Raw genomic sequence first — 7,459 nt, forward strand, 5'->3', positions numbered from 1 at the left:
ACAGGGCTAATCTATACTGTAATAACTGTAACTAATCACAGTATTGGTGCGTACACAGGTCTAATCTATACTGTAATAAATGTAACTAATCAGAGTATTGGTGCGTACACAGGTCTAATCTATACTGTAATAACTGTAACTAATCAGAGTATTGGTGCATACACAGGGCTAATCTATACTGTAATAACTGTAAGTAATCAGAGTATTGGTGCGTACACAGGTCTAATCTATACTGTAATAACTGTAACTAATCAGAGTATTGGTGCGTACACAGGTCTAATCTATACTGTAATAACTGTAACTAATCACAGTATTGGTGCATACACAGGTCTAATCTATGCTGTAATAACTGTAACTAATCAGAGTATTGGTGTGTACACAGGTCTAATCTATACTGTAATAACTGTAACTAATCAGAGTATTGGTGCATACACAGGTCTAATCTATACTGTAATAACTGTAACTAATCAGAGTATTGGTGCATACACAGGTCTAATCTATGCTGTAATAACTGTAACTAATCAGAGTATTGGTGTGTACACAGGTCTAATCTATACTGTAATAACTGTAACTAATCAGAGTATTGGTGCATACACAGGTCTAATCTATACTGTAATAACTGTAACTAATCAGAGTATTGGTGCATACACAGGTCTAATCTATACTGTAATAACTGTAACTAATCAGAGTATTGGTGCATACACAGGTCTAATCTATACTGTAATAACTGTAACTAATCACAGTATTGGTGCGTACACAGGTCTAATCTATACTGTAATAACTGTAACTAATCAGAGTATTGGTGCATACACAGGTCTAATCTATACTGTAATAACTGTAACTAATCAGAGTATTGGTGCATACACAGGTCTAATCTATACTGTAATAACTGTAACTAATCACAGTATTGGTGCATACACAGGTCTAATCTATACTGTAATAAATGTAACTAATCACAGTATTGGTGTGTACACATGTCTAATCTATACTGTAATAACTGTAACTAATCAGAGTATTGGTGCGTACACAGGTCTAATCTATACTGTAATAACTGTAACTAATCAGAGTATTGGTGCGTACACAGGTCTAATCTATACTGTAATAACTGTAACTAATCAGAGTATTGGTGCATACACAGGTCTAATCTATACTGTAATAACTGTAACTAATCAGAGTATTGGTGTGTACACAGGTCTAATCTATACTGTAATAACTGTAACTAATCAGAGTATTGGTGCATACACAGGTCTAATCTATACTGTAATAACTGTAACTAATCAGAGTATTGGTGCATACACAGGTCTAATCTATACTGTAATAACTGTAACTAATCAGAGTATTGGTGCGTACCCAGGGCTAATCTATACTGTAATAACTGTAACTAATCACAGTATTGGTGCATACACAGGTCTAATCTATACTGTAATAACTGTAACTAATCAGAATATTGGTGCATACACAGGTCTAATCTATACTGTAATAAATGTAACTAATCAGAGTATTGGTGCATACACAGGTCTAATCTATACTGTAATAACTGTAACTAATCACAGTATTGGTGCATACACAGGTCTAATCTATACTGTAATAACTGTAACTAATCAGAGTATTGGTGCGTACACAGGTCTAATCTATACTGTAATAACTGTAACTAATCAGAGTATTGGTGTGTACACAGGGCTAATCTATACTGTAGTAACTGTAACTAATCCCAGTATTGGTGCATACACAGGTCTAATCTATACTGTAATAACTGTAACTAATCAGAGTATTGGTGCGTACACAGGTCTAATCTATACTGTAATAACTGTAACTAATCAGAGTATTGGTGCATACACAGGTCTAATCTATATTGTAATAACTGTAACAAATCAGAGGATTGGTGCGTACACAGGTCTAATCTATACTGTAATAACTGTAACTAATCACAGTATTGGTGCATACACAGGTCTAATCTATACTGTAATAACTGTAACTAATCACAGTATTGGTGCATACACAGGTCTAATCTATTCTGTAATAACTGTAACTAATCAGAGTATTGGAGCATACACAGGTCTAATCTATACTGTAATAACTGTAACTAATCAGAGTATTGGTGCGTACACAGGTCTAATCTATACTGTAATAACTGTAACTAATCAGAGTATTGGTGCATACACAGGTCTAATCTATACTGTAATAACTGTAACTAATCCCAGTATTGGTGCATACACAGGTCTAATCTATACTGTAATAACTGTAACTAATCAGAGTATTGGTGCGTACACAGGTCTAATCTATACTGTAATAACTGTAACTAATCAGAGTATTGGTGCATACACAGGTCTAATCTATATTGTAATAACTGTAACAAATCAGAGGATTGGTGCATACACAGGTCTAATCTATACTGTAATAACTGTAACTAATCACAGTATTGGTGCATACACAGGTCTAATCTATACTGTAATAACTGTAACTAATCACAGTATTGGTGCATACACAGGTCTAATCTATTCTGTAATAACTGTAACTAATCAGAGTATTGGTGCATACACAGGTCTAATCTATACTGTAATAACTGTAACTAATCAGAGTATTGGTGCGTACACAGGTCTAATCTATACTGTAATAACTGTAACTAATCAGAGTATTGGTGCATACACAGGTCTAATCTATACTGTAATAACTGTAACTAATCACAGTATTGGTGCATACACAGGTCTAATCTATACTGTAATAACTGTAACTAATCACAGTATTGGTGCATACACAATTCTAATCTATACTGTAATAACTGTAACTAATCAGAGTATTGGTGCGTACACAGGTCTAATCTATACTGTAATAACTGTAGCCCATCAGAGTATTGGTGCATACACAGGTCTAATATATACTGTAATAAATGTAACTAATCAGAGTATTGGTGCGTACACAGGTCTAATCTATACTGTAATAACTGTAACTAATCACAGTATTGGTGCATACACAGGTCTAATCTATACTGTAATAACTGTAGCCCATCAGAGTATTGGTGCATACACAGGTCTAATATATACTGTAATAAATGTAACTCATCAGAGTATTGGTGCGTACACAGGTCTAATCTATACTGTAATAACTGTAACTAATCAGAGTATTGGTGCGTACACAGGTCTAATCTATACTGTAATAAATGTAACTAATCACAGTATTGGTGCATACACAGGTCTAATCTATACTGTAATAACTGTAACTAATCACAGTATTGGTGCATACACAATTCTAATCTATACTGTAATAACTGTAACTAATCAGAGTATTGGTGCGTACACAGGTCTAATCTATACTGTAATAACAGTAGCCCATCAGAGTATTGGTGCATACACAGGTCTAATATATACTGTAATAAATGTAACTAATCAGAGTATTGGTGCGTACACAGGTCTAATCTATACTGTAATAACTGTAACTAATCACAGTATTGGTGCATACACAGGTCTAATCTATACTGTAATAACTGTAGCCCATCAGAGTATTGGTGCATACACAGGTCTAATATATACTGTAATAAATGTAACTCATCAGAGTATTGGTGCGTACACAGGTCTAATCTATACTGTAATAACTGTAACTAATCAGAGTATTGGTGCGTACACAGGTCTAATCTATACTGTAATAACTGTAACTAATCACAGTATTGGTGCATACACAGGTCTAATATATACTGTAATAAATGTAACTAATCAGAGTATTGGTGCGTACACAGGTCTAATCTATACTGTAATAACTGTAACTAATCAGAGTATTGGTGCATACACAGGTCTAATCTATACTGTAATAACTGTAACTAATCACAGTATTGGTGCATACACAGGGCTAATCTATACTGTAATAACTGTAACTAATCAGAGGATTGGTGCGTACACAGGTCTAATCTATACTGTAATAACTGTAACTAATCAGAGTATTGGTGTGTACACAGGTCTAATCTATACTGTAATAACTGTAACTAATCACAGTATTGGTGCATACACAGGGCTAATCTATACTGTAATAACTGTAACTAATCAGAGGATTGGTGCGTACACAGGTCTAATCTATACTGTAATAACTGTAACTAATCAGAGTATTGGTGCGTACACAGGTCTAATCTATACTGTAATAACTGTAACTAATCACAGTATTGGTGCATACACAGGTCTAATCTATTCTGTAATAACTGTAACTAATCAGAGTATTGGTGCATACACAGGTCTAATCTATACTGTAATAACTGTAACTAATCACAGTATTGGTGCATACACAGGTCTAATCTATACTGTAATAACTGTAGCCCATCAGAGTATTGGTGCATACACAGTCCTAATATATACTGTAATAAATGTTACTAATCAGAGTATTGGTGCGTACACAGGTCTAATCTATACTGTAATAACTGTAACTAATCAGAGTATTGGTGCGTACACAGGTCTAATCTATACTGTAATAACTGTAACTAATCACAGTATTGGTGCATATACAGGGCTAATCTATACTGTAATAACTGTAATTAATCAGAGGATTGGTGCGTACACAGGTCTAATCTATACTGTAATAACTGTAACTAATCAGAGTATTGGTGCGTACACAGGTCTAATCTATACTGTAATAACTGTAACTAATCACAGTATTGGTGCATACACAGGGCTAATCTATACTGTAATAACTGTAACTAATCAGACGATTGGTGCGTACACAGGTCTAATCTATACTGTAATAACTGTAACTAATCAGAGTATTGGTGCGTACACAGGTCTAATCTATACTGTAATAACTGTAACTAATCAGAGTATTGGTGCGTACACAGGTCTAATCTATGCTGTAATAACTGTAACTAATCAGAGTATTGGTGCGTACACAGGTCAAATCTATGCTGTAATAACTGTAACTAATCACAGTATTGGTGCGCACACAGGTCTAATCTATACTGTAATAACTGTAACTAATCAGAGTATTGGTGCATACACAGGTCTAATCTATACTGTAATAACTGTAACTAATCAGAGTATTGGTGCGTACACAGGTCTAATCTATACTGTAATAACTGTAACTAATCACAGTATTGGTGCGTACACAGGTCTAATCTATACTGTAATAACTGTAACTAATCAGAGTATTGGTGCGTACACAGGTCTAATCTATACTGTAATAACTGTAACTAATCAGAGTATTGGTGCATACACAGGTCTAATCTATACTGTAATAACTGTAACTAATCACAGTATTGGTGTGTACACAGGTCTAATCTATACTGTAATAACTGTAACTAATCACAGTATTGGTGCGTACACAGGTCTAATCTATACTGTAATAACTGTAACTAATCAGAGTATTGGTGCGTACACAGGTCTAATCTATTCTGTAATAACTGTAACTAATCAGAGTATTGGTGTGTACACAGGTCTAATCTATACTGTAATAACTGTAACTAATCACAGTATTGGTGCGTACACAGGTCTAATCTATACTGTAATAACTGTAACTAATCAGAGTATTGGTGCGTACACAGGTCTAATCTATACTGTAATAACTGTAACTAATCAGAGTATTGGTGCATACACAGGTCTAATCTATACTGTAATAAATGTAACTAATCACAGTATTGGTGCATACACAGGTCTAATCTATACTGTAATAACTGTAGCCCATCAGAGTATTGGTGCATACACAGGTCTAATATATACTGTAATAAATGTAACTAATCAGAGTATTGGTGCGTACACAGGTCTAATCTATACTGTAATAACTGTATCTAATCACAGTATTGGTGCATACACAGGGCTAATCTATACTGTAATAACTGTAACTAATCAGAGGATTGGTGCGTACACAGGTCTAATCTATACTGTAATAACTGTAACTAATCAGAGTATTGGTGCGTACACAGGTCTAATCTATACTGTAATAACTGTAACTAATCAGAGTATTGGTGCGTACACAGGTCTAATCTATGCTGTAATAACTGTAACTAATCAGAGTTTTGGTGCGTACACAGGTCAAATCTATGCTGTAATAACTGTAACTAATCACAGTATTGGTGCGTACACAGGTCTAATCTATACTGTAATAACTGTAACTAATCAGAGTATTGGTGCGTACACAGGTCTAATCTATACTGTAATAACTGTAACTAATCACAGTATTGGTGTGTACACAGGTCTAATCTATACTGTAATAACTGTAACTAATCACAGTATTGGTGCGTACACAGGTCTAATCTATACTGTAATAACTGTAACTAATCAGAGTATTGGTGCGTACACAGGTCTAATCTATTCTGTAATAACTGTAACTAATCAGAGTATTGGTGTGTACACAGGTCTAATCTATACTGTAATAACTGTAACTAATCACAGTATTGGTGCATACACAGGTCTAATCTATACTGTAATAACTGTAACTAATCAGAGTATTGGTGCGTACACAGGTCTAATCTATACTGTAATAACTGTAACTAATCAGAGTATTGGTGCATACACAGGTCTAATCTATACTGTAATAACTGTAACTAATCACAGTATTGGTGTGTACACAGGTCTAATCTATACTGTAATAACTGTAACTAATCACAGTATTGGTGCGTACACAGGTCTAATCTATACTGTAATAACTGTAACTAATCACAGTATTGGTGCGTACACAGGTCTAATCTATACTGTAATAACTGTAACTAATCACAGTATTGGTGCATACACAGGTCTAATCTATACTGTAATAACTGTAACTAATCAGAGTATTGGTGTGTACACAGGTCTAATCTATACTGTAATAACTGTAACTAATCAGAGTATTGGTGCATACACAGGTCTAATCTATACTGTAATAACTGTAACTAATCAGAGTATTGGTGCATACACAGGTCTAATCTATACTGTAATAACTGTAACTAATCACAGTATTGGTGCATACACAGGTCTAATCTATACTGTAATAACTGTAACTAATCAGAGTATTGGTGTGTACACAGGTCTAATCTATACTGTAATAACTGTAACTAATCAGAGTATTGGTGCATACACAGGTCTAATCTATACTGTAATAACTGTAACTAATCAGAGTATTGGTGCGTACACAGGTCTAATCTATACTGTAATAACTGTAACTAATCACAGTATTGGTGCATACACAGGTCTAATCTATACTGTAATAACTGTAACTAATCAGAGTATTGGTGCGTACACAGGTCTAATCTATACTGTAATAACTGTAACTAATCAGAGTATTGGTGCGTACACAGGTCTAATCTATACTGTAATAACTGTAACTAATCAGAGTATTGGTGCGTACACAGGTCTAATCTATACTGTAATAACTGTAACTAATCACAGTATTGGTGCGTACACAGGTCTAATCTATACTGTAATATATGTAACTAATCAGAGTATTGGTGCGTACACAGGTCTAATCTATGCTGTAATAACTGTAACTAATCAGAGTATTGGTGCATACACAGGTC

This window comes from Taudactylus pleione, unplaced genomic scaffold, assembly GCF_031769625.1.
Source record: "Taudactylus pleione unplaced genomic scaffold, aTauple2 ptg001565l, whole genome shotgun sequence".
NCBI lineage: Eukaryota > Metazoa > Chordata > Amphibia > Anura > Myobatrachidae > Taudactylus > Taudactylus pleione.